General features: G+C 41.1%; 1 protein-coding gene across 14 annotated transcripts in view; it reads left to right on the top strand.

Annotated features, from left to right (window-relative positions):
• Nucleotides 1–1,030: 1,030 nt before the first annotated feature.
• LOC123843600 (SH3 and cysteine-rich domain-containing protein 3) overlaps nt 1,031–27,927 on the top strand; it is a 167,671-nt gene continuing 140,774 nt past the window's right edge. For 8 of the 14 annotated variants that reach the window (XM_064591036.1, XM_064591037.1, XM_064591039.1 and 5 more), the window contains exons 1-2: nt 1,031–1,219; nt 22,482–22,661. The gene's annotated coding sequence lies outside the window, so the exon portion shown is untranslated. Of the gene's footprint in view, nt 1,220–1,410; nt 1,433–22,481; nt 22,662–27,927 lie in introns of those variants that run through there. The other 6 variants (XM_064591032.1, XM_064591041.1, XM_064591031.1 and 3 more) reach the window with 2 other exon arrangements.

The raw sequence follows: 27,927 nt of genomic DNA on the forward strand, positions 1-27,927 counted from the left end.
ATCTATTATATAAGTGTTTAAAGGTGTGGGAATTTTGCCCATTTTATTGAAAATTAACCAGACATCACCGTATATGTTTAAGGCACAAAGCACATAACTTCTCTGTAGCTTACTCCATCTCCCTTACCTCTAACAACCAATTGCTCCTTGTTTCCACAGCACATTGAACATATCTCTATTTATAGACTTACATTGTACTGTAATTATTTATTATTTTTTTGCCTACTGCAGTTCTTGCAGCATAGTAAATATTTAATAGCCAAATTCTATCAATGTAAGACTACAGTTCTTCTTTGAGGGAGTTGGTCAGTAAATGATCCAAGTCCATCTCATCATTAATTTAAATTGATTCTGCCTAGAATGGACAGAATGGGGGAGGTTGCAAACTCAAATGACTCTTAAGGAAAAGAACTGTACCTTGGAAGGGGGTGGTAAGTGATTTTAATAAGATGGACTTAAATCTTTTTATAGAATTAAATTTTTACATCTGAAAAAAACGGATATCCACCTACTACATGATCTTTGTCCATTTATACTACAAATATTTATTGCAGGAGTTACTGTCCTAAGTGAAAGGCTATTTTGAAAGTGCTCTGTAGACTTAAACTACTTTACAATAATTAGTATTATGTTTAAATCCTGGGTGAATCTGACAGGCTTCATGGACTTGAGGACTGAGGATCGCAGTGGATCTGGATTGCTGACTCGAGACACAGGTAACGCGGAGGGAGCGAGCGAGTGCGCTGGCGTGTGCGTGTGTGCCGGCGAGGACAGCGTGTGGCGAGCCGGGGCGAGCGGGTGACTAGGTAGCGGGCGTCTGCAGCAGTGGAGAGAGGCACAGAGGAAGCACGGACGCACGGGGCGCAGGACGCGCTGACGATTACGCCGGACGTGGTGACGTAGCGCGCAGGCCGCAGCGGGGGGCGGACTCTGGGCCTTTCTTCCCTTCTGATTCTCCCCCTCCCCCCTTTTCTCCCTTTCCGGGTTTGGTTCCCCCCTTTTCTCCCCCTCTCCCCCTTCCTTCCCAAGCCCCTTTCCCCTCCCCCGCCCCAATCCCCCCTGCTCCCCCGCCCTGGGCCCTGGGGAAACCCCCGCCGAGAAGAGCCCGCCCCCAGAAGCGCGCCGCCGCCGGCCGTCGGGGCCGAGCCGCAGCCGAGCGGCCGTGGGCCCGGGCGGCGGGCGGAGACGCGGGCGCCCTCCCCGCTACGGCCCGCGTGAGGTGAGGCCACCTCCCGGCCGAGGGGGCGGGCGGCGCGGGCAGCCCGTGGGGAGGGGGCGTGGCGGCCGCGCGGGCTGGCGGGCGGAGGCCCCCCTGGCCTGGGTTCCCCGCGCTGGAGCTACCCGGGCCTGGGGGCGGTGGGGCAGGGCCGGAACCCACCGTGAAGGACGGCCCCGAGGCCCGAGACGCCCCGAGTGTGCGCGGGGAGCGCAGGCGAGAAGCGGGGGAATGGGGGGCGCGGGGCAGAGGGCGGGGGGCTGGCGCCACCTGTGGCCTGTGCGGTGGGACCTAAAAACTGTTGCGCCCTTGTAGTGCTTGGGGGTGACTAGCTCCATGTGTTTCTTGGGTTTCCGTTTTCCTTCGAGCATTGGAAAAATGGGAGGGAAAGGTATTGAAGCGTTTCAAATCTTGCCGGTATCCGAGTTATTAGAGGACAGGGATCCGAGTTGGAACATACAGGGATATGTTTCTGGAGCTTAAAAGTTGGGCCTACTTTAGGCTCGTAACTCACTCTTGAGCCTCTTAAAACTCTTACTGCTTTTGGTGAGTCCACAGAATAATTATTCACTCAGTGAATTGTTCTTGGATAATGATGAGACATGTTTTCCAGGTTTATTGAGAAATAATTGACATACATTACTGTTTATGTTTAAGGCACACAGCATGATGGTTTGATTTACGTATATTGTAAAATGATTGTTGAAATAGAAATAGGTTCAGCTAACATCCATCATTCTTGTAGAGATACAATAAAAAAAAGGAAAGAAAAAAAATTTTTTTCCTTGTGACGAGAACTCTTAGGATTTACTCTATTAACAACTTTCCTATAAATCTCATAGCAGTGGCAACCATAGTCATCGTGTTGTACATTACATCCCTACTGCATATAACAAAATTGTGCCTTTTGACCGCCTTCCTCCAATTCCCCCTCATCTTACCCTCTGCCTCTGGTAGCCACAAGTCTGATCTCTTTTTCTATGAGCTTGGTGTTTTGTTTTTTTCGTTTGTCTTTTTAGATTCCACATTAAGTGAGATCGTACACTGTTTGTCTTTCTTTGACTTACATGCCTTCGAGGCCTGTCCATGTTTGTCACAAATGGTAGAATTTCCTCATTTTTTACGGCCAATATTCCATTATATATATATATACACACACACCACAACTTTATCCATTCATTCATCCATGGACATTAAGGTTGTTTTCCTGTCTTTGCCAATGTCAGTAATGCTGCTATGAACATGGGGACTCAGATAGCTTTCCGAGTCAGTGTTTTTGTTGGTGTGGGAAAATTTAAATTCAGATCCCAGTTGGTGAATGTTCTTGTATAAATTATTTTTCAAATAGACAACTGAAATAGAGAAGCCTGAGTTCTGTCTGATGTTGGTGGGCACATGGAGACTGGGGAAGAAGGAGGTGACAGTTCTACTTCCAGAATATCACACATTCCTAGCATTTTATTGTATTTTTGGATAGTCAAATTGGCACTTGAATTAGTTGTTAGTGGCTCCTCTTTCTTTCTCATGCATTTTTTTTTTTCTTCCATTTCCTTTCTCCAGTATTTCCTTTTTTTCTCTTTCTGGAGCCTTCAAAACAAAAATGACTTAAATAGGGTGCCTGGGTGGTTCAGTTGGTTAAGCGACTGCCTTTGGCTCAGGTCATGATCCTGGAGTCCTGGGATCGAGTCCCACTTCGGGCTCCCGGCTCTGCGGGGAGCCTGCTTCTCCCTCTGACCCTCTCCCCTCTCATGCTGTTTCTTAATCTCTCTCTCAAATAAATACATAAAATCTTTAAAAAAAAAAAAGAGTTAAATAGGGGTTAAGATCTATATTATAAATATATAATAATATATATTATATATTATATATAATATATATCCCACTCTAAGATCTATATTATAAATCTCCACGATTTGTTTATTTATTTATTTTAAAGATTTTATTTATTTGAGAGAGAGAGAGCACAAGCCAGGGGGAGGAGCAGAGGGAGAGAGAGAGAGAGAGAGAAGCAGACTCTCCGCTGAGCAGGGAGCCCAATGCAATGCGGGGCTCATGCAATGTGGGGCTCCATCCCAGGACCCAGAGATCATGACCTGAGCCTAAGGCAGACACTTAACTGACTGAGCCACCCAGGAGCCCCAATCCCCACAATTTAAAACAAGAATTAAAAAATTCGCGTATGTAAAAATAGGGTGCCTGATATTTTTTAATGGAAAAGAGGAGTCTGAAGGGGAAATAGTTTCCTTGCTTTTTCAGAATAAAAACCAAAGACTTTACAATTGCCTTTAAAGCCCTAGATCTGTAACACCCTTTCCTCCCCAATATACTCCTGTGATTTCCTGGCCCTTCCTTGAGCACACCAGGCTCACTTTTGCTTGCCTCGGGGGCTATGCATTTACTCCCAAGATCTTCCTGGATCACTTTTTCATTATAAAGCCGCATAACTTTGTCCCCTCATCTCCTTCAGTTCTTTATTCAAATGTCACTCAAATGTGACATTTCCTTGGTTATTTAAATTGCAAACCCCCCCACCCTTTACATAATTCTCTATCCTACTTTGCTGCTTTATTTTTCTTCTTACTCTTAGCAACCTATAACGTACTTATGTTTGGTGTCCCCCACTAGAAAGTAAGCTTAATGAGAGTAAATAGTCTTGTTTTGTTAATTGCTGTGTCCTCAGCACTTAGCATAGAACTTACCATGCATTGGGTGCTCAACAGTTTTCTCCTTGTCATGAATTTTTGATCATGATTGGTTGTCCTTGGAGGTGTGGAATGAATTTTCACTAGGATTTTGTGAGGTACTCATTGGAAGAATTTGAGATTCTTTTTCTGTCATTTCTTGCCACATTTCTCTTTTTGACAGAAGTCCTGTGCTTTCAGGTCATTGAATGAAAGCACTTCGAAGGCAGAGTGGATGAAGCATAGGGGATCTTTGGTGTTGGTGGTCCTAGAGGAAGATTATATTAAGATCTCATGTGACTAGAATTTTTACCTCCCGCTTTAGGTTCCTCCCTTGATGTGTGTTCACTTCCCTGATGGAGACAGTTACCATCCTTACCTCTTTGGCCCCAAGGCACTGAACAGGCTGGTTCCCCTTTGAATTTTTCAGTAGACTGAAGATGTTAATATTTACAGTGTGGGCTCTATGGGTTATATTTTTTCCCCCATTCATGTAGAGCCAGTTGAGCTCAAAAACTATGAGAATAGCTATCTCTAACAATGATGGAGTGGTTCGTTCTGGGGAACATCTGATCCTTTTTTTCATAAATCCATTTTGGGGGGGGCATTTTTAGCAACTAAATTCTATATTAAGTCTGAGGAGAAAAGGAGCAGGCCTCCTGAATTCTGTGGGTTATCCCTCATTTATTTTTTCCTTTCTCATTTCTTGGTTGGCGCATTTGTTACCTTTGTTGACCTTCTGGCTAGAGTGGCCTAGATGAGGTTTCTCTTTGTGGCAGTCCTGGCCACTGTTCTCCAGCTTAGGAAGGCAAAGGGGGTTGAGATAGGGGTTTTAACATTTTGTGGGAATGCTGGTGGCAAAGCCTAAAGTTTTTGCTTAAACCTTTGCCAGGACATTGAAAGCTGCCAGGCCTATGAGAGAACAGTTTGTGGGAGGGTGGAAGAATTGGGGATCTTGTATCTGTTTGGACTGGATGTGGTTCTGATATTAGGGTAAAGAAGTAACAGCATCAGAAATAGATTAGTAGTTCTTATTTTGTTAATAATTTGACGTAATATAGGTAGTTTGATAAATATTTCTATTAAACTTCTGTTGTCCTCTTTTAAATCCTTTCACAGTCTACGGCCATACCACCCTGAACGTGTCCGATCTCGTCTGATCTCGGAAGTTAAATCCTTTCACAAATTTTCTAGGAAGTCTTTCTCATACTCTAGAGATACTTAAACATCTCTATACCATGTTCTCAGCTCTGATAGATAATACTGAGTACTGACAATCTTTCAGTGTAGGTAATGATTTCTGAATGATGCAGTGCTTATTCCTGTGCCAGATCTCTTTATGAACTCAAGGAAAGTTTTCAGGAAAATGCATATTTTTTTTTTAAAGATTTATTTATTTATTTGAGAGAGTGAGAATGAGAGAGAGAGAGAGAGTACATGATGGGGGGAGGGTTAGAGGGAGAAGCAGGCTCCTCGCTGAGCAGGGAGCCCGATGCGGGACTCGATCCCGGGACTCCAGGATCATGACCTGAGCCGAAGGCAGTCGCTTAACCAACTGAGCCACCCAGGCGCCCGGAAAATGCATATTTTGAGGAAGGGTTAAAAAGTGTTGCATTTTGGTTGCATGATCCCAGGAAGTGCAGAGGAGAGAATTTTGTGAAACTGTGTATGCTGTTTTTTTTTTTTTTTTTAAAGGTTTTTCTGTGCCTCCTTGTAAGACTGGATAAGGGACTCTGAGTGTCCTTGTGTGGAACGTGCTGCCAATTTACAACTAGGAAAAATAACTGGACTCATGGCTTGAATGTGTATGCATGAATACAGTTGGGTCTAATTTTAGAGACCTTCTTCATACACGGTGGCCTTAGTATTTTCCTCCAGCTGTATCCTTACTCTCTGTGTAGAAAACATTTAACTTAATAGTCTTTTAGTGGTTGGTTAACTTTTGTTCTTACCATGGTTGCTAGTTTATTTATTTATTTTTGTTGTAAAGATTTTATTTATTTATTTGAGTGAGAGAGCAAGAGCAAGAAAGAGAGCATGAGTGGGGTGAGGGGCAGAGAGAGAAGCAGACTCCCCCCTGAGCAGGGACCCTGGTGTGGGGCTCGATCCCAAGACTCCAGGATCATGACCTGAGCTGAAGGCAGACACTTAACCAAGTGAGCCACCCAGGTGCCCCCATGCTTGCTAGGTTAGCAGTGTAGCATGTGTCCCATCTTTCCAATGAAGTTACTCTGTCATTCCTTAACTAACTTTGACTTTATTTCTGAAAACAGAGATAGGAAAGATTTCTTAACCTTGATCTGTTTTAACTCCTTTTTGAGTTCTCTTCGATTTCCTTAGCATATATCTGTTTTTGCCAACACTTAAAATTGATGTTGGGGTGCCTGGGTGGTTCAGTTGGTTAAGTGTCTGCCTTCGGCTCAGGTCATGATCCCAGGGTCCTGGGATCGAGCCCCATGTTGGGCTCCCTGCTCAGCAGGGAGTCTGCTCTCCCCCACCCCACCTCCGTGCTTGCTCGTGCTCTCTCTCTGAAAGAAATAAAATCTTAAAAAAAAAAATTGATGTTAAAAGCTCTTAATTACAATAGTCTGGTGATTTCATCATTTTCACTTGGGAAGTATGATAGGAAAGATTCTGGGATGCTTACTAAATCCAGGTGTTCTTTTGATTTTCTGCAGGGTGTCTTGTGAGTTGTTCGGTTGTTTGAGCCTATACTGGGAAAGCTGTTTCAGCTTTCTAGGTCTGACAGTAAGTTTCCCAGAGTGCTTTCCTGTGCTTTAAAAAAAAAAAAAAAGAACTTCTCAAATTGGGAACCCCAATTAGAGATGAGAGAAAAGGTGCAAAAGCCTCAGGTAGTTATGTCTCCTAATAGTGAAAACACTTCTGGTGTTTTTAAAGGACTCATTTTATTCTGTTCCTCAGTTTGTTAACCACAAAAGCATCAAGAATCTTTCATTCCCTTTGATTGCGTGCTTACTTGTTCACACTCTGACTTTTCTAAATTGTCAAAGACTTCGATTTTTCCTGGGTTACAATTTGCAGTCATTTTTGGATATTTTCTTGGGGAAAATAATGACACTTGGTGGTGTTCCTGTAAGGTCTCTTCCCTGAGACCAGTGTTCTGATTCTTCCATTTTTCTATAGGTGTTAATAGTATGTTTTACAGCTTTTTTTTTTTTTTTCTATTGAGTATCTCAAAATCTTTTACAAGCAAGTAAAAACTATAATTTGGTACCCATACAATTACCAAGAGGTTCTGAAAGATCTCAGCTTAAGTCCTTATCCTATAGAACTAGGATATAAGAATAAATGAAGCATTAGCAGGTTTTAAAAGAACTCAGTTTATTTCTAGTTGGCATTTGTTAATTGTGAGTCTGTAGTGGGAGAAAAAAAGCTGGTCAGGTTTTGGTCAACTTCTATCTAGATTTTTTGGAGATAATTTTGCTCCTGTTATTAGTCTTCTTTAGAGACACAGCGAGAGAGGGAACACAAGCAGGGGGAGTGGGAGAGGGAGAAGCAGGCTTCCCGCAGAGCAGGGAGCCTGATGCGGGGTTCGGTGAGCCGAAGGCAGACGCTCAGGTGACTGAACTACCCAGGTGCCCCAACCATTACTAGTCTTCTATATAGTTCTTGTCTGATGTACAGAATATAGACTGTTTTAAGTTCATTAACTAGTTTCCTTTGCCACTTTGTCTGTTACCTTCCTTGTATGGATGCTTTTGGTATATTTCATGTTGATAATATTTGTGTTGCAGTGTTTATTATTACTAATGATCAAAACCATATTCATATCTGCAAAGCACTTTCTCTTTCCTAGAAGCTCATTGGACTTTAAAGTGGTGTCAACATTTATATTAAAAGACCAAATTTTCAAAAAAAACACCAAAAAACAAATTTTCCAAGTATGTGGTTCATATTTTTTGTGGGGGCAGTGTTTTTGTTGCAAATGTCAGTTGTAAGAATTTATGCATGGTTTTGGCATGTGAGCAGCATTATGGGCATCAGGTAATTCTTTGTCCCTTGGAGAACTAGGTGGATTAGATTTGTGAAAGCTTCTATAAGCTTCGTAACAGAGAATTAGGAGGAAAGTAATCAAGACAGTGACAATTGAAATTTAATAATGAATACATTTGAAATACATTTTCTCCCTATACTCACAAATTGTTCTTTTAACTTACTCTTCCTTTGTGACTGTGCGAAAAGGGAAGAAGAAAATCTAGGACAGTAACCGGCTGATAACTTCCAGGAAACAGTGTGCTATGGGTAGGTAGCAGGTGAATGTATACCCACACAAGAAGTGGGCACTTAGTGTTTCTAATGCTGTTGGTGGAGGCAGCTCCCAGCAGCCATCAAAATCAATGGGAAGAACATGGTAGACCTTGTTCATCCTTTTTATCCTTATTTTATTCAGTTTTTCTGCAGCATTTGTCACTGTTGACCCCTCTCTTGAAATGTTTCAGTGACACTAATTTCTTTTCCATTTGCATTCCTGGCTCTTCTTCTCCTTCTCACCTCTTTAGTGTGTGTTTTCCTTAAGATTTCTGTTGAATTTTGGCTATCTCTCATTCTTAAACTTTAATGGCATAAGCATCTCTTGGAGAATTTGTTAAGGCTTACAAAAGCCTTCCGGATCTAGCCCCTGCTAGCTTCTCTGACCTAACTTGTATTACACTTAACTGTTCTTACAATTAAGGTCCCCAGGGCCCTTGTACTTAAAATTCCTTCTGCGTGAAATGTTATTCTCCCAGATCTTCACCTGCCTTACCTCTTCTTATTTTTCAAGTCTCAGCTCAGATGCTTCCTCCATAGATCTTCCCTGACCACCTATACAAAGTAATTAACCCCCCCTTTGTGCTTTATCACATTCTTCTGTTTCATTATCGCCACAGCACTTACCACTATCTTAAGTTACCTTGTTTGTTTTTTTGTCTGTAGTCTGGTTCACACCTAGAAGTCTTATGAGAACAGGGACCTTACTTATTTTATAACTGCTGTATTCCTAGGGCCTAGAATAGTCACTCAGTACACATTTGTTGAATGAATGAATGAAATGTGGATTCTTGGGTCTTACCTCCAGAGATTTTGATTTAGTAGGTTTGGGATGGGGTTTGTACTTTAACAAACATTACAAATGTTTCTGATGTCTCTGGTCAGTTGTCTTGGATGACATTTAGAAAAACCTTGCTCTACACAGTCAGTCAGTCTCATACACTCTGATGGCTTCACTTAGCATCTATTACTATAAGCTGACAACTTGTGAATCTGTGTCTCCAGTTCTGATCTCTCATCTGAGCTCTAGGCTCATTTCTTCAGTGGTCTCTTCAATATCTCCATTTGATTGTTACCTAGCATCCCAGATTCAGCATGACTAAAGCAAAAATAATTTTTCCATGGAAATTTTTTCTTCTGAGTTCTTTTTTCTGTTAATGATACCACCTAGGTGCATAAGCCAAGAAACCTTGATGTTAAACTCGAGTCCTTACTCTTTAACACCCAGTAAGTAGACACTTACCTCTTTAGTCTGTCCTAAATCTTTCCATTTCTCTCCATCAGCATTGCCACTTTCTTAGTTCAGGAGACCATCCTCTCTCATCTGGATAACTGTGATGGGCTTTAACTGGCCTTCCTATCCTAGTCTTGCTCCTTCTAATCTTTCATTTAGTTCTGTACCTTTCAGCCAAAAGAAGACTAAAATCTATTATTTTTCTGCTGCTTATAACCTTTTTTTTTTTTAAAGATTTATTTATTTATTTATTTATTTATTTGACAGAGAGAGACACAGCAAGAGAGGGAACACAAGCAGGGGGAGTGGGGAGAGGGAGAAGCAGGCTTCCCGCGGAGCAGGGAGCCCGATGTGGGGCTCGATCCCGGGACCCTGGGACCATGACCTGAGCTGAAGGCAGATGCTTAATGACTGAGCCACCCAGGTGCCCCGCTTATAACCTTTTAATGTCTTCTTTTTGCTCCCAGTACAAAGGTTGTTTTTGTTTTGTTTTGATTTGTTTTAACCTGGGTGTTTTAACCTCACCTGCCTTATATTTTGCTGTCTTTCCTTTGCTTTCAGGCTTAGGTATCAGCTACAGATAAATTACTTGTTCTTTCACCCTCCCTGTTCTCTCACCTTGCTGCCTTGGATAAACCATTGTTTCCTCTGAATGCCTCTGTTCCCCAAAACAACAAAAACAAAAACCTTCACTGGTTTGGGTATCATGTTCTGGATCCCTTTCAAGGCATCCTAAACCTCTTATTTTTTCTGTCTGTTTTGAACCAGTTTCCACAAAGCTGGGTTCCCCTTTGTCTTTACCCTATCATATTTCTCTCTTTATATTCCATTCTGAGTTTCTGCTCACACTGAAGTTAAATTTGCTAGGATCGTGATCTCTCCTGTGCCAAAAGAGCTCTCTAAAACATGTGATTTTTGTCTTACTCCTCTACTAACTGTAAGGAAGAGAAGGAAAGAAAGAAACTAGTTGATTTGAGGCATATGTTCTAGAGGGGTATGTTCTAGATTGTGATTTTGCCAGTTTGGCTCTCCTAGCTAATGCCATACCCAAGAGAGATCATTGTTTGAGTCTTGATTTGGACCAGAGCTATACTAAGGCCAGTAACTGAAACCCTGAACTAAGTTTTTACCCTTCTTGATTGTACCATCAAAGTGTTACCTTTCCTATTATCATAGTATCTTCAACCTTATATTACTTATACCCCTTTCCAATCTTTTTATTTTCCCTTCAGAGTTGCTTGGTTTAAAATTTATTCTTTGTGTTTTACTCTCCATCCTGTCAGTATTTTTGATTATGAAGTCAAAATAGGGTTTTATACTTGCAGTATTTTCCCTTTATGGTAGTGCAGAAATATTTTTTCTTTCTTTTTTTTTTTTTTTAAGATTTTATTTATTTATTTGAGAGAGAGAATGAGAGAGAGAGAGCACATGAGAAGGGGGAGGGTCAGAGGGAGAAGCAGACTCCCTGCTGAGCAGGGAGCCCGATGCGGGACTCGATCTGGGGACTCCAGGATCATGACCTGAGCCGAAGGCAGTCGCCCAACCAACTGAGCCACCCAGGCGCCCTTTTCTTTCTTTTTGAATGAATGTAATGGCTGAAAAATTTTGTATATTTGACCAGCAAGATAGGACTATTGAAAGAATACAGATTTGTTTGGTTTCTGTATAGGCTTTATGAGAAGTAAAATCAAAGCCACTGTTTAAAACTCTGAATTTTTAACCCTGTTTGAAGTTCTCTGATGCTTTTCTGAGTTTAATCTCAATAATTGCGCTGAATCAATGTCTTCATATGTAGAATGGAGTTGATGGTCTGCTTCCTTTTAGGGTAGAGGAAAACTTACTTTTGGAGGTATCTCTAATGGTTAGGTACAGTAATACTTTTTGATACATCTATTGATTTAAAATTTAAAATGTGCATCTGCCTTCAGTTCAGGTCATGATCTCAGTGTCCTGGGATTGAGTCCCGCGTCAGGTTCCCTACTCTGCCGGAGTCTGCTTCTCCCTCTCCTCCCCACTCATGCTCTCTCTCACTATCTCTGTCTCTCTCAAATAAATAAATAAAATCTTAAAAAAAAAATGTGGACACTTGAGACTGAAGCTCCATTTAATGTATTCTTAAGCTAGCTTCAGTATTTTACTCCACCTATATTTAGCTAATAATACAGAAGAGGGGGGCACCTGGATGGCTCAGTCAGTTAAGCGGCTGCCTTTGGCTCAGGTCGTGATCCCAGGATCCTGGGAGCAAGCCCCACATCGGCCTTCCCTGCTCAGCAGGGAGTCTGCTCCTCCCTCTCTCTCTCTGGCCCTCCCCCCTGCTCATGCTCTCACATGCTCTCTCTCTCAAATGAATTAAAAAAAAAAATCTTAATACAGAAGAGGGACAAAGAGGTATCTGCAGATATTAATGAGCATACTTTCCATGTACCTGAGTTTTTATTTATGCCAGCTTGGTGGCCACAGTCAGCAAGCATAGCCTATCTCATAGAAGGACTGTCTGTATTAAACGTGATCGAATTACTAGTCTCTAAATAATGTTCTCCAGTGCTGTTAAATAACACAACAGCATTGAAGTTAATGTTGGCTATGAGGAAACGCCGCTTTATTTCTGTGTGCTGTTGTCTTCCTTTTTTTCCTTTGGAATTAACATTGCTTTCATAACTGCTTTTCTGTCTCTTGGTTGGGAAATGGCAGTTGTCTTTTCAACTTAGTGGACTGGCTGGATCCAGACATAGGATCTATTCAGGTCCATTATGTGTTCTAGGCCACAAAATGCTGTTTTCTCTGTTTCATTTTGTCCTTTATTGTTGACTTATGTCTTGCTCAATGCCCACAATAAGGGCATTCTGCCAAATGAGGCCCCCTGAAAAGATGATAGATTTTCAGTGCAGAATTACAGGGAGGGGACACCTGGGTGGCTCAGTCAGTTATGTGTCTGCCTTTGGCTCAGGTCATGATCTCAGGGTCCTAGGATTGAGTCCCATATCGGGCTTTCTGCTCAGTGGAGAGTCTGCTTCTCCCTCTCCCTCTGTGCTCTCCCTCTCTTTCTCTCTCTCAAATAAATAAATCTTTAAAAAAATTTTTAAAAAGATAAGAATTACAGGGAGGGGGAGAAGGAAAAAAAGAAAAAAATAATAATTATAGGGACTCACTTGCCACTGTTTTGTTTTACCAACCCACCTTTTTTCACCTAACATGGGTTTAATCCTTTTATATAGGCTGCTTTGGTGTACTGCAAGCCTATCATATAGTATTAGCTTAGAAATCAGAGAACTATCTGTTTATTATTAGTCTTTCTTTAAAATAAGTGTCACCTGTATGTTTTCTTCCTAGAATGAGTCTCTGTTAGAAGATCTTCTCTTAGGGGCACCTGGGTGGCTCAGTCAGTTAAGCGTCTGTCTTCGGCTCAGGTCAAGATCCCAGGGTCCTGGGATCAAGCCCCACGTCAGGCTCTCTGCTCAGTGGCAGCCTGCTTCTCCCTGTCCCTGCTGCTCCCCCGGCTGGTAGTCTCTCTCTGTCAAATAAATTAATAAAATCTTAAAAAAAAAAAATCTTCTCTTAGCTTCTGGTCCTTCTGTATTTTTTATAATAGAAAGAGGGATCTTCAAGTGAGCTTTATAAAACTGCTTCCAAATACCTAACATCAAGAAAATTTACGAAAAGACCAAATCATTCATTCACTCAGATATTTAAGTGCCTATTTGTTAGATATTGTGTTACATGCCAAAGAAACTAAAAAAGGAAAAAAAAAGTGACATTGTCCCTATCCTTAAGGGATTCATGTTTTATTATAGATTACAAAAAAAATATAGTTAACCCTTGAACAACATAGGTGTTAGGGGTCCAACACCCCCCCAACACACAGTAAAAAATCCATGTTATTTATTAATTAATTTTTTAAAAAAGATTTCATTTATTTAAGAGAGAAAGAGAGAGAATGAGCAGGGGAGGGGGGAGCTGAGGGAGAAGCAGGCTCCCTGCTGAGCAGGGAGCCCAATATGCACTTGATCCCAGGACCCTAGAATCATGACCTGAGCTGAAGGCAGACGCTTAACTGACAGCCATCCAGGCGCTCCTTGAAGGACTTATTTTTTAAAAAGATCACTTGTGACAAATTGGGAACTGGATTGGAAAATAGTACTGGAATCAGGGAGTCCAGTTTAAGGGCAGTCAAAATAATCCAGATAAGACATAGGCTCTGAAGTGGTCCTGCAAGTGCACAGGCATGAAGAGATTCAAGAGATATTTAGCAGGTAGAACCAGTTAGACTTGGATGTGTGTGTGTGTGTGTGTGTGTGTGCACGCACACTCGAATGAGAGAGAGAGAGAATGAATAATGCTGAGAGGGATGAGGTCTTGTCCTAGCTTTTTGGGTTCCATACCAGGGTGGATGGTGACATCATTTATGAGTTAGGGAATACAGAAAGTTGTGTGTTTGGAAATAAAGGTGAGGTGTTTGGTTTTAGACTGGTTGAATTTGAGGTGCCTATGGAACCACATAAGAAGTTCCTGAAAGGAGGTTGGGTGTACCAGGTTGGAGTTGGAGAGAGAATTTGAGGCTGGAGAGACATTCGTGATTCAACAGTATACACACTGTAGTTGAAGTGATGGGTTGGGTCATCTAAGGATCATTTTGAAACTGAAAAGTTGAAGGCTGAGGAGAGAGTCTTGAAGAACACTGACAGTTAAAGGTGTGACTAGTGGCAATGGAGTCTTGGAAGAAAATTGAGGAGGTGAGGAAGGTTAATGGAAAACCAATAAAATATGTGTGATATAGGACCTTAGAGAAGAGAGTTTGAAGGTGGAGAAAGGCAATCACGTCAAGTGGGGTAGAAAGGTGAAGTATGGTAAGGACAGAAAAGAACCTACTGGATTTCGCACTCAGGTCATTGGTGACATCAGTGAAAGGAAGGATCACTGGAGTGATGAGAGCAGAGCCCAAATTGCATTGGATTGAGGAATAAATAGGAGGTGGGGAAAATAAAGTCAAATAAGCTGTTTTTCAAGATCATTACAACGGGTGGAGACAGAGGATAGTACTGAGGGATTGTGGGGTTCAAGGAAGAGTTTTTTTAAGATGAGAGACTTGATCATATTTATATGTTTGGGGAATGAGCAAGACAATAGAGAGTGGGGATAACGGAGTGAAGTCCTGGAGCATGTAGAGAAGATGAAATCCAGAACAGAGGTAGAATTGTTACCTTCTTTATTAAAATAGAAGGAAAAGGTCAAGAAAGGGGTGGGGACAGATGTTTGGTATCTGAACAAAAGAACTTGAAGGCCGTAGGGCCTTACTATTCTTTGTGATGTAGAAGACTTATCTTTTTGGGTTAGGGGCCTGAGTTAAGGAGGGTTATTAAAATAGGGCCTTGAAAAAAAAATAGGGGCCTTGAAAAGAGAAGCCAAATTTGAATAGCTGTTGAGAGAATGGGAGGGATAGCTGACTATGGGTCTTATATGGCTAGGCAGGCAAAGGTGGGGGAGGTGGCGTGAGGATGGGAAGGCATTTTAAGTAGATAGAATAGTCTGAGCAAAGACCTAGGAATATTAAAGAATAAGCTATGTATGGAGATACAGCACTATTTTGAATAGCTGGAGAGGATATATAGAGAGCCTGATTTTATGGTAGACCTTAAGAGCTATATTAAGGAATTTGGAATATTTTGAGGCAAAGAGAAATCTCTGAAGATTTTTTTTAAGGATTTATTCATTTGAAAGAGAGAGGGAGAGCATATGAGCGGAGGGAGGGGCAGAGGGAGAGAATCTTCAAGCAGACTCCCTGTGCGCAGAGCCTGACTTGGGGCTGATCCCACAACCCATGAGATCATGACCTGAGCTGACGCTAAGAGTCGGATGCTCAACCGACTGACCCACCCAGGCGTCCTGAAAGATTTTAGTCATAAAAATGCTTGTTTTATAAGAGTAACTCTGATAGCAATTTGGAGAAATATTTATAGGGGATATAGAGTAGAGGGGGAGACACTGGTTAGGAGGCTGGTGTAGTAGTCCACGCAGAAGAAGTTGAAATCCAGATAGACCAGGATATGCTGGGTAAGAAACAAACCCCCACTCTCAGTAGCTTGAAACAACAATTTATTTCTCATTTGTGCTACATGTCCATCAGGGGTAGGTCAGAGACTTTTAGTTATTCAGGGATAGAGGCCATTAGAGCAGGTACTGTTAGGAACATAGCTGGCTGCTCTGTGGGAGGCAAAAAAGAGCTCTGGGGGTCTTGCCCCATTAACTAAATTCTTTGCCCAGAAGTGATAGAAGCAAAGAAGAGGGGATAGGAGCTGAGAAGATCAGATGGATCAAGGAGATGGTGCTAAAAGTTGGAAATTGGTTAAATGTGGGAGGAGAGGAAAGGAATTGTGAATAAATGACTCTCAGTTTCTGTCTTAGGTGAATGGATGGTATTGTTAATTGAAATAAGAAAGGGGTAGGTTTTGGGAACACCTAAATATATAAAGCAAATATTAACAGAGAAAGGGAGAAATAGCAATACAATAATAGGGAACTTTATTTTTTTTTAAGATTTTATTTATTTATCTGACAGAGAGAGACACAGCAAGAGAGGGAACACAAGCAGGGAGAGTGACAGAGGGAGAAGCAGGCTCCGGGAGCCTGATATGGGGCTCAATCCCAGGACCCTGAGATCATGACCCGAGCCGAAGGCAGACACTTAATGACTGAGCCACCCAGGCGCCCCAATAGGGGACTTTAATATCCCACTTTTATCAAGGGATAGAGCATCCAAACAGAAAATCAATAAGGAAACATTCCCTTAAGTGACATGTTAGAACAGATGGACTTAACAGATATACACAGAACATTCCATCCAAAATCAAGAGAAAAAACATTCTTCTCAAGTACTCACAGAATATTCTTAGGATAGATATGTTAAGCCACAAAACAAGTCTTAATAAATTTAAGAAGATAGAAATCATATCAAGAATCTTTCTCAGCTACAATGGTATGAAACTAGAAATCAATTACAAGAAGAAAACTGGGAGGGGCACCTGGGTGGCTCAGTCGGTTAAGTGTCTGCCTTCGGCTCAGGTCATGATCCCAGGGTCCTGGGATTGAGCCCTGCGTTGGGCTCCCTGCTCAGTGAAGAGCCTCCTCCTCCCTCTCCCTCTGTTGCTCCCCTTGCTTGTGTGCTTGCGCACGCTCTCCCTCTCTCTCTCTGTCAAATAAATAAAATCTTTAAAAAAAAAAAAAGAAAACTGGGGAATTCACAAATATGTAGAGGTTGAACAACATGCTATTTATTGAACAACCATTGGGTTAGAGAAGAAATCAAGAAAAATAAAAAAAAAACCCAGAGACAAATGAAAATGGAAATACAGTACACAAAATATTACACCTATGGGATGCAGCAAAAGCAGTTCTAAAACGGAAGTTGATAGTGAGAAATGCCTACATTAAGAAACAAGAGAGATGTCAAATAACTAACTTTATACCTCAAGAAACTAGAAAAAGGATAACCCTCTCGGGTCCCCTCCTTCTTTGGGAGCTTTGTACTATCACTTTACTATTGCTCAATAAACTTTGCTGCCCACCAAAAGGAAAAAAAAAAAGGAAACTAGAAAAAGAAGAATTAAGCCCAAAGTTAGTGGAAGGAAGGAAATAACAGAGATCAGAGCAGAAATAAATGAAATAGAGACTAAAAAAGATGTTAGAAAAGATCAATGAAACAAAGAGCTGGTTGTTTGAAAAGATAAAATAGACAAACCTTTAGTTAGGCTTGCCAAGAAGAAAAGAGAGAAGACTCAAAATCAGAAGTAAAAGAGAAGACGTTACAACCGATACTACAAAAAAATAAAGGATCCTAAGAAATACTACAAACAATTATATTCCAACAAATTGGACAACCTAGAAGAAATGGATAAATTCCTAGAAACATACAACCTAACAAGACAATCATGAAATAAAATCTGAACAGACCCATTACTGGTAAGGAGGTTGAACCAGTAATCAAAAACCTCCCAAGAAACAAAAGTCCAGGACCAGATGGTGTCACTGGTGAATTCTGTGAAACAGTTAAAGAAGAATTAATACCAATCTTTCTCAAACTATTCAAAAAAATAGGAGGGAGCACTTCCAAACTTATTTTCAGAGGCTAGCATAACCCTGATACCAAAGCCAGACAGTGGAAGTATAAGAAAAGAAAATTACAAGTCAGTATCCCCAATGAACATGTATGCAGAAATCCTCAACAAAATATTAGCAAACTGAATTCAACAATACATTAAAAGGATTATATACCGTAATCAAGTTGGATTTATTCCAGGGATGCAAGAATGGTTCAACATCTGCAAATCAGTCAGTGTGATATACCACTTTAACAAAATGAAAGCTAAGAAACATGATCCTCTAAATAAATGCAGAAAAAGCATTTGACAAAGTTTGACATCCATTTATGATAAAAACTCAATAAAGTGGATACGGAGAGAATGCACCTCAACATAATGAAGACCATATATTACAAGCCCACAGCTTATACTGAACAGTGAATAGCTGAAAGCTTTTCTTTGCCACCTTTTAATTTTTATTTATTTAATTTTTAAAAGATTTTATTTGTCAGAGAATGGGAGAGAGACAGCAAGCAGGGGGAGCAGCAGGTAGAGGGAGAAACAGGCTCCCCGCTGAGCAAGGAGCCCAGTGTGGGATTCGATCCCAAGACCCTGGGATCATGACCTGAGCCGAAGGCAGATGCCTAACCAATTGCACCACCCAGGCATCCCGATTCTTTTTATTTTAAAGATTTTATTTATTTTAGATTGAGCGAGCAGGGGAAAGAGCAGAGGGGGAGAGAATGAGAATCTGAAGCAGACTGAGCACGGAGTGCGGCGCAGGGCTGGATCCCATGACTGCGAGATCACGATCTGAGCTGAAACCTGGAGTCCGATGCTTAACCGACTGTGTGCCTTCTTTGCCACTTTATTCAGCATAGTATTAGAAGTTCTAAGTAGAGCAGTTGAGCAAGAAAAAGAAAGAAATGGCATCCAAATCAGAAAGGAAGAAGTAAAACTATCACTTTCTGCATATGACATTTTATGTAGAAGACCTTAAACACCAAAAAAAAGTTAGAATTAGTAAATGCATTCAGTAAAGTTGCAGGATACAAAATCAATATACAAAAGTCAGTTGTGTTTCTAAATACTAATAATGAACTATCAGAAAGATACTAAGAAAATAGTCTTATTTACAATTGCATCAAAAATAATAAAATACTTAGGAATAGGGGTGCCTGGGTGGCTCAGTCATTAAGCGTCTGTCTGGCTCAGGTCATGATCCCAGGGTCCTGGGATCGGGCCCATGTCGGGCTCCCTGCCCCATGGGAAGCCTGCTTCTCCCTCTCTCACTCCCCCTGCTTGTGTTCCCTCTCTCGCTGTGTCTCTCTCTGTCAAATAAATAAATAAAATCATTTAAAAACCTAGGAATAAATTTAACGAAGGAGGTGAAAGACCACTGAAAATTCTAAGACATTGATGAAATAAATTGAAGATACAAATAAATGGAAAGATAGTCTATGCTCATGGATTGGAAGAATTAATATTAAATTGTCCATACTACCCAAAGCAATCTGTAGATTCAGTGTAATCCCTATCCCAATTCCAATGGCATTTTTCACAGAAGACAAAAAATCCTAAAATTTGTACATAACCACAAAAGACCCTGAATAGCCAAAGAAGTCTTGAGAAAGAGGACCAAAACTGGACGCATCACATTTCTTGACTTCACTATATAACTATATTATAATATTCAAAACTGTGTGGTAATGGCATGAAAACAGATAACATAGATTGATGGAACAGAATAGAGAGCCCAGAAACAAACCCAGGCATATATGGCCAGTTAATTTGTGATAAAGCAGCCAAGAATATACAACGGGGAAAGGATAGTCTCTTCAATAAATGGGGTTTGGTAGACTGGACAACTATCTTACATTATCCATAAAAATTAAAAAATGAATTAAAGACTTGGAAACAGACTTGAAGCCATGAAACTCTTAGAGGAAAACATTGGCAGTAAGCTCCTTGACATCTGTATTTGTGATCATTTTTTTGAATTTGACACCAAAACAAAGGTAACAGCAAAAATATACAAGTGGAACTACATCAAACTAAAAAGCTTTTGCACGGGGGTGGGGGGGTGCCTGGCTGGCTCAGTCAATAGAGCATCTGACTCTCCAGGTCATGAGATTGAGCACCATGTTGGGCATAGAAATTATTTTTAAAATAATTAAAAAGGGGCACCTGGGTGGCTCAGTCATTAAGTGTCTGTCTTTGGCTCAGGTCATGATCCCAGGGTCCTGGGATCAAGCCCCGCATCGGGCTCCCTGCTCCGCGGGAGGCCTGCTTCTCCCTCTCCCACTCCCCCTGCTTGTGTTCTCTCTCTCTCTGTGTCTCTCTCTGTCAAATAAATAAATAAAATCTTTAAAAAAATAATTAAAAAAATAAAAAGCCTTTGCACAGCAAGGGAAACTGTCAACAAAATGAACAAATAACCTGAATGGGAGAAAAATTTTGTAAATCCTATATCCAATAAGGGGTTAATATCCTCAAATATATGAAGAATTCATATATCTCAATAGAAAAAACACAGTGTGATTTAAAAATGGGCAGAGGAACTGAACAGACCTTTTTTTTTTTTTTTAATTTTTATTTATTTATTCATGAGAGACAGAGAGAGAGAGAGGCAGAGGCAGAGGGAGAAGCAGGCACCCCGTGGAGCAGGGAGCCCGATGCGGGACTCGATCCCAGGACCCTGGGATCATGACCTGAGCTGAAGGCAGATGCTTAACTGACTGAGCCACCCAGGCGTCCCTGGACCTTTTTTTTTAAAGGAGATGCACAGATGGCCAGTATGTACATGACAAGGTGCTCAACATCATTAATCATCAGGGGAATGCAAATCAAAATCACAGATATCACTTCATACTATAGTTAAAATGGCTATGGTCAAAAAGATAAGCTAACAAGTGTTGACTAGGATATGGAGAAAAGGGAACTTTTTTTTTTTTAGAGTGTGTGCGAGGGGCGGGGGGGAGGGGCAGAGGGAGAGAGAGAGGCAGATTCCCCACTGAGCAGGGAGCCCACTGGGGGGCTCGATCCCAGGACCCTGAGATCATGATCTGAGCCGGAGGCAGACGCTTAACCAACTGAGCCACCAAGGGACCCCCACCCCCAAATTTCTTAAGCAAATATTGCTTAAAGTTGTTTTCCTATATCACCACAATAGTATTATAAAACTCATTATCACATTCAAAATATTTTAGTGATATTATAATTATGTATAGTCTATACTCAAATTTCCTCAATTATCTCAACAATTGAGATACTGCTTTATAGCTTTCCTTCCTTCCAATCCTGGATTTATTCAAGGGTCGTGTGTTGGCATTTAACGGTCATTTTTTCCCCAGTCTTTTAATTCAGAGCAGTTCTCTTCCTCCTTTTTTTGTTTTTCATGTAATTGATATTTTTGTAGAGTCCAGGGTAGTTATGTTGAAGAATGTTTTACAATTTGAATTTGTCATGATTAGATTTAGGTTAAACATTTTTGACGAGAAGATGTTGTATGTGTCTCTGTGTACATAATGTCCCTTTGTCCCATTGTTGGTGATAAAAAGTTTGATAACTTAGTTAAGTTGATGTCAGCTGCATTTCTTCTTTGTAAAGGTACTTTTTTCCCTTTGTAATTAAGAAACAGTCTGTGGGATGATACTTTTAAAAATGTGTGACTTTTCTGTTCCTTAATGTTTTACCCAGTGGTATTAACATGCACTTATGATCCTTGCCTATATTGGTTATGACATTGGTGGTTGGAAAATGTTGATTCTCTCATTTACTTCTACATTTTCTAGTTGGTGGTGTTCTAAAAAGAAGAGCTTTACTTTTCCTCCCTCTTTTTTTGTTTTTGAGGATCACTGTAGATTGAGTATTTTAAAAGAATCCATTATGTTAAAATTCACTGCTGTCAAAAATACTGACAATATTAAGTATTAAAAATACAGTGGGGCACCTGACTGGCTTGGTCAGAAGTGTGAGCAACTCTTAATCTTGGGGTTGTGAGTTTGAGCCCCGCATTGGGTGTAGAGATTACGAAAATAAATAAACTTAAAAAAATAGCAGTTGTAAATTTGGTCAGTGGGAGCCCCATCAAACTGACTCCTGTGTCCTTTTGACATGACCCAGGCAGGCTTTGAGGACTTCCTTACACTCTGGCACTACAAGGTGTTTTGGGCTCACTTTGTACTTCACTTGCTTCAGAACTGGAATCAATCATTTCTGCAAGGAACCCTGATTCCTTTAGTGGCAAATGATTCCTTAAAAGGGGAATGACTTCCTTTTCTTAATTATCCTTTGCTATCTTTGTGTTATCAGTTCTTTCTTTTTTTTTTTTAAGATTTTATTTATTTATTTGACAGAGACACAGCAAGAGAGGGAACACAAGCAGGGGGAGTGGGGGAGGGAGAAGCAGGCTTCCCGCTGAGCAGGGAGCCCGATGCGGGGCTTGATCCCAGGACCCCGGGATCATGACCCAAGCCGAAGGCAGACACTTAACGACTGAGCCACCCAGGCCCCATCAGTTATTTCCAGTAAAAAAAAAAAATTGGATTCCAGATCTGAGACCCTTCTGTGTCTTCCCAAATGTACCTGATAATAAAGTGTCTAAACTCAGAATGAAGTCTGTTAGAGGCAGATCTGATGATTTGCCATCGGAGGCAAGGTATTGTGAAGAAAATTGGCATTGTTTTTTTTTTTTTCCTAACTTGGTGTGAAGGTGAAAATAAGTTTTCATATCCTTCTTACTCTCATGTAATCCAGATCTTTTCTTCCTGTAGTTCAGCCACTTAAAAGTTGTTTCCCTTTTTGTATCTTCTGCTATCTGAATTAAAATGTCCTTGGATAGGAAAACTCCAAACCAGGCCTTTCATACTTAGTGCTTTGAACCTGAACTTTGCATTCACCTGTATATATATTTTACAATTGGACTTTGAGTACAGTCTAGGAAAACTGACATGGTTAGGGTATTTATTATATTGAATATTTAAAAAAAAATTTTGTTTATCTGTCAGACAGAGAGAGAGCACAAGCAGGGCGGGAGCGGCAGGCAGAGGGAGAAGCAGACTCCCCACTGAGCAAGGAGCCCGATGCGAGGCTCCATCCCAGGGCCCTGAGACCACAACCGGAGCTGAAGGCAGACGCCCAACAGACTGAGCCACCCAGGTGCCCCTGTATTGAACATTTCTTTTGAGGTATGGTTCTGTGGCTCCTTATGAGGTCTGATGTTTTAGAGAATCCAAAATAGCCTTAGAATTGGGATCTAGTGTGCCCTAATCACTTATGGTCCAAGAACTTGAGAACATCCTGCTCTAGGGCTCTATGTGAAATGGGATATGTCAGTGAAGGTAAAACCCATTAAACCTATCTATATGTTCCATTGATTGTGGAAACAAATAAGCTGTAAGGAAAGTGATGATGTGCTATTAATATGTTCTGTTGAAATATTTAAAATCCCGTTTTCCTTGTGGAGGAAATACAGCCTGTTTTGGGGAGGGAGGGGGGTGTAGGTCATGTCCAGAAGTTACAGATAATATATTTTTTTTAAGATTTTTTTTTTTTTTTTAATTTGACAGAGAGAGACACAGCGAGAGAGGGAACACAAGCAGGGGGAGTGGGAGAGGGAGAAGCAGGCTTCCCGCCGAGCAGGGAGCCCGATGCGGGGCTCGATCCCAGGACTCTGGGATCGTGACCTGAGCCGAAGGCAGACGCTTAACGACTGAGCCACCCAGGCGCCCCTACAGATAATATTTTAATTAACACCATTACGAGTCTATCAGTGATTATATGGCTTATATATTTATTCTTTGATGCGGATGACTGCTCTAAGATTACTTAAGAAATTAGCTGCCTGGCAACATAAAAGTTCAGATATTAAAATGAATTGCCTTCCAACTATTTCTATTACTTGTCTAAATTTAGAACCATGTAGAGCTCCTGCAGAATTGAAATCTCTGGGGATTTTAATAGTCAAGACAGACAGTATTCAGCTTTTCGGAGTAAAGAAGAGGAAAGGTAGCTTCAAATTAATTTTTGCACTGTCACTCAGACTACTTAATTAAGACACAGAGTCCAGTGAAAAGTCAGGACTGTTCTGAGAATTTTGACTGTTGCTGAAAACTTTAGTCTAGGCTCTGGGTGTGGAAGGGATAATTTTTTCCCCTCCTAGCTGAATTGCTGGAGCTACTCACTATTCTTTCCTTACTGTCTCCCAAATTACGCTGGATAAGTACAGTTCTTATACTTTACCTGGATGGATGGGGCATTACGTCTGAGCTAGAGATCAGGTGAGCATTATATTTAGGTATTTGCAGGTGAATTTTAGGGCATGGAATTGTTTTGCATGTGTGTGAATTCAGAATTTTGTGGGATTTTTTTTTTTTTTAAGATTTTATTTATTTATTTGACATAGTGAGAGAGAGCACAAGCAGGAGGAGCAGCAGAGGGAGAAACAGGCGCCCAGCTGAGCAGGGAGCCCAATGCGGGACTCGATCCCAGGACACTGGGATCGTGACGTGAGCCGAAGGCAGACGCTTAACCTACTGAGACACCCAGGCATCCGTGTGGGATATTTTTTTTTATAATTTTATTTTATTATGTTATGTTAGTCACCATACATTACATCATTAGTTTTTGATGTAGTGTTCCATGATTCATTGTTTGCATATAACACCCAGTGCTCCATGTAATACGTGCCCTCTTTAATACCCATCACCAGGCTAACCCATCCCCCCAGCCCCCTCCCCTCTAAAACCCTCAGTTTGTTTCTCAGAGTCCATAGTCTTTCATGGTTTGTCTCCCCCTCCGATTTCCCCCACTTCATTTTTCCCTTCCTACTATCTTCTTTTTTTTTTTTTTTTAACATATAATGTATTATTTGTTTCAAAGGTACAGGTCTGTGGTTCATCAGTCTTATGCAATTCACAGTGTTCACCATAGCACATACCCTCCCCAATGTCCATCACCCAGTTACCCCATCCCTCCCACCCCCCTCCACTCCAGCAACCCTCAGTTTGTTTCTTGAGATTGACTCTCTTATGGTGGGTGCCTGGGTGGCTCAGTCGTTAAGCGTCTGCCTTCAGCTCAGGTCATGATCCCAGGGTCCTGGGATCGAGTCCCACATCGGGCTCCCTGCTCGGCAGGAAGCCTGCTTCTCCCTCTCCCGCTCCCCCTGCTTGTGTTCCTGCTCTCGCTATCTCTCTCTCTGTCAAATAAATAAATAAAATCTTAAAAAAAAAAAAAAAGACTCTCTTATGGTTTGTCTCCCTCCTCTGGTTTCATCTTGTTTCATTTTTTCCTCCCTTCCCCTATGATTGTCTGTCTTGTTTCTCAAATTCCTCGTATCAGTGAGATCATATGATACTTGTCTTTCTCTGAGTGACTTATTTCCCTTAGCATGATACCGTATGCAATACGTTGTTGCATATGGCAAGATTTCATTTTTTTTTTAAAGATTTTTTATTTTATTTATTTGACAGAGAGAGACACAGCGACAGAGGGAACACAAGCAGAGGGAGTGGGGGAGGGAGAAGCAGGCTTCCCGCAGAGCAGGGAGTCCGATGCAGGGCTTGATCCCAGGACCCCGGGATCATGACCTGAGCCAAAGGCAGACGCTTAATGACTGAGCCACCCAGGCGCCCCAAGATTTCATTTTTTGATGGCTGCATAATATTCCATTGTGTGTGTGTGTGTGTGTGTGTTTGTTTGTTTGTTTGTGTGTACCACATCTTTTTTATCCATTCATCTGTTGATGGACATCTAGGTTCTTTCCATAGTTTGGCTATTGTGGACATTGCCGCTATAAACATTGGGGTGCATGTACCCCTTCGGATCACTACATTTGTATCTTTGGCGTAAATACCCAGTAGTGCAATTGCTGGGTTATAGGGTAGCTCTATTTTCAACTTTTTGAGGAACCTCCATACTGTTTTGGAGAAAGAAAAGAAAAGAGAAGAAAAGAAATCATCCTCCTACCTCCTTTATAACATTTTGTCTCAATAAATAGTAAATTCTTTGAGGGCAGCTTATTTCCCCAAGGAACAAGGTCCCTCACTTCTAAAATTCATCTATGAAATCCCCAGCAGGAAGGGAGGGGGAAAAAAGCACACAGGCTTAATTCAACAAGAGTAATATATGGATTTGTGAGTGGCTGCACCAGCTTGCATTCCCAACAGTGTAGGAGGGTTCCCCTTTCTCCACATCCTCGCCAACATCTGTCGTTTCCTGACTTGTTAATTTTAGCCATTCTGACTGGTGTGAGGTGGTATCTCATTGAGGTTTTGATTTGTATTTCCCTGATGTCGAGTAATGTTGAACACTTTTTCATGTGTCTGTTGGCCATTTGTATGTCTTCTTTGCGGAAATGTCTGTTCATGTCTTCTGATTCGTGGGATATTTTGAGGAGAAACTAATTCCATGTATGTTTAACTGTACATGAAATGTGAAAATCTGTCGATGGAGTTGGTAGGACTTCAATAAAAGAAATAGGAAATAAAAGGAATGGTTATTTTAAGTAACTATTTTAAATATAAGTTAAAATAGAGTAAGATTTTACATATAGAGTGACTATGATGTGTTTACTACCTGATTTGGCAACTGGAAATGTAGGACTTTGTTGCTACTATAGTAAGACATTTTAAGGATGCTGGGAAAATGCCAATAAAATTATTATAAACCAAGAAAAATCCATACAAATGGAATATATGTTTTTTTCTGACCCTAGATTTATACAAATGGCGAAATATAAAAAAATTGACAACAAATCCGTATATTACTCTTGTTGAATTAAGCCTGTGTGCTTTTTTCCCCCTCCTTTTCTGCTGGGGCTTCCATAGATGAATTCTAGATGTGAGGGATCTTGTTGGGGAAATGAGCTGCCCCCAAAGAATTTACTATTTATTGAGACAAAATGTTATGAAGGAGGTAGCAGGATGGTTTTTCTTTTTCTTTTCTTTTCTTTCTTTCTTTCTAAGATTTTATTTATCTATTTAAGAGAGAGAGATTGAACACGAGCAGGGGGGAGGGACAGAGGGAGAGGGAGAAGCTGGCTCCCAGCTGAGCAGGGAGCTCCATGTAGGGCTCAATCCCAGGACCCCGCGATCATGACCCAAGCTGGAGGAAGATCCCCAACCGACAGCCACCCAGGCACCCTGGTTTTTATTTTCTTTTTGCTTATATCTATCTATCTATCTATCTATCTTTAAGATTTTATTTATTTATTTGACAGAGAGAGCGGGGGGGGGGGCGGGGCAGAGGGAAAAGCAGACTCCCTGCCAAGCAGGGAGCTGGATGCGGGGCTTGTTGCGGGGCTTGTTGTGGGGCTCAATCCCAGGACCCTGGGATCATGACCTGAGCCGACGAAGGCAGACACTTAACCGACTGAGCCACCCAGGTGTCCTTGCTTATCTCTATTTAAAAAAGAACATGGATTTCTTTTATAATTAGAGGGAAAATCAGTTATTTAAAAACATTTATTAAAATGATACAGGTGCTGTAGGGGTGCCTGGGTGGCTCAGATGGTTAAGGGTCTGCCTTCGGCTCAGGTCATGTTCCCAGGGTGCTGGGATCAAGCCCCACATCGGGCTTCCTGCTGAGCAGAGAGCCTGCTTCTCCCTCTCCCTCTGCCTGCTGCTTCCCCTGCTTGTACACACTCTATCTCTCAAAAATAAATAAAATCTTTAAAAAACAAAAACGATAAAGCTTGTAAGTTCTCAACTCAAAACTTGTAAGTACTCCAATAGATTTATTTTCCAGCACTCTTGATTAGTCTCCAGTTAGGTAGTGAGTTCTTTGTTTCCTGGGCTTTGAGACTATTTCTTGGGGTAAGCTCTCTTTTTATATTGCAGCTGAAGTTTTATTAAATAACTTCAGCATATTTAACCAATCACTTAACTAAGAAAATTTGTATTTAAACCTAGTAATATATAGCCACTGGGTGGCTCAGTTGGTTAAGTGTTTGCCTTCTGCTCAGCTCATGATTCCAGGGTTCTGGGATTGCCTTGAGTTGGGCTCCCCCTTGGCGGGGGGACGGGGGGAGGAGGGTGTGTGTGTGTCTGCTTATCCCTCTTCCTCTGCCCCTCCCCCCGCTCGTGCGCTCTTTCTCTTGCTTGCCACGCTCTCTTTCTCAAATAAATATATAAAATCTTTAAGAAAAAAACCCTTAGTAATATATAATTCTGTTTCTTTGAAAGAGTATAAATATATGCCCATTTGAATTCTGGGAGGAAAAGCTTGTGCTTATTAGCTTGCCTAAAGTTGCTAGAAACAGCATTTTGATGTCACAAAAGGGATCCCTGTAAAATTTGAAGAAAGTATTATGTGCTTTTACTAGAATAAAAACTTAATTTTACCACATAATGGCCCTTAGGTTGACAAAGAAGAATATTCCATTTTTCCACAGGTCCTAGGGTTTTCTGGAGACAACTTGAGTGTCACATAAGGTACTTAGGACTATTAGAATGT

The sequence above is a fragment of the Mirounga angustirostris genome, unplaced genomic scaffold (assembly GCF_029215605.1).
Source record: "Mirounga angustirostris isolate CCGP_5_RB_7025 unplaced genomic scaffold, mMirAng1.0.hap1 SCAF_5, whole genome shotgun sequence".
In the NCBI taxonomy this organism is placed as follows: domain Eukaryota; kingdom Metazoa; phylum Chordata; class Mammalia; order Carnivora; family Phocidae; genus Mirounga; species Mirounga angustirostris.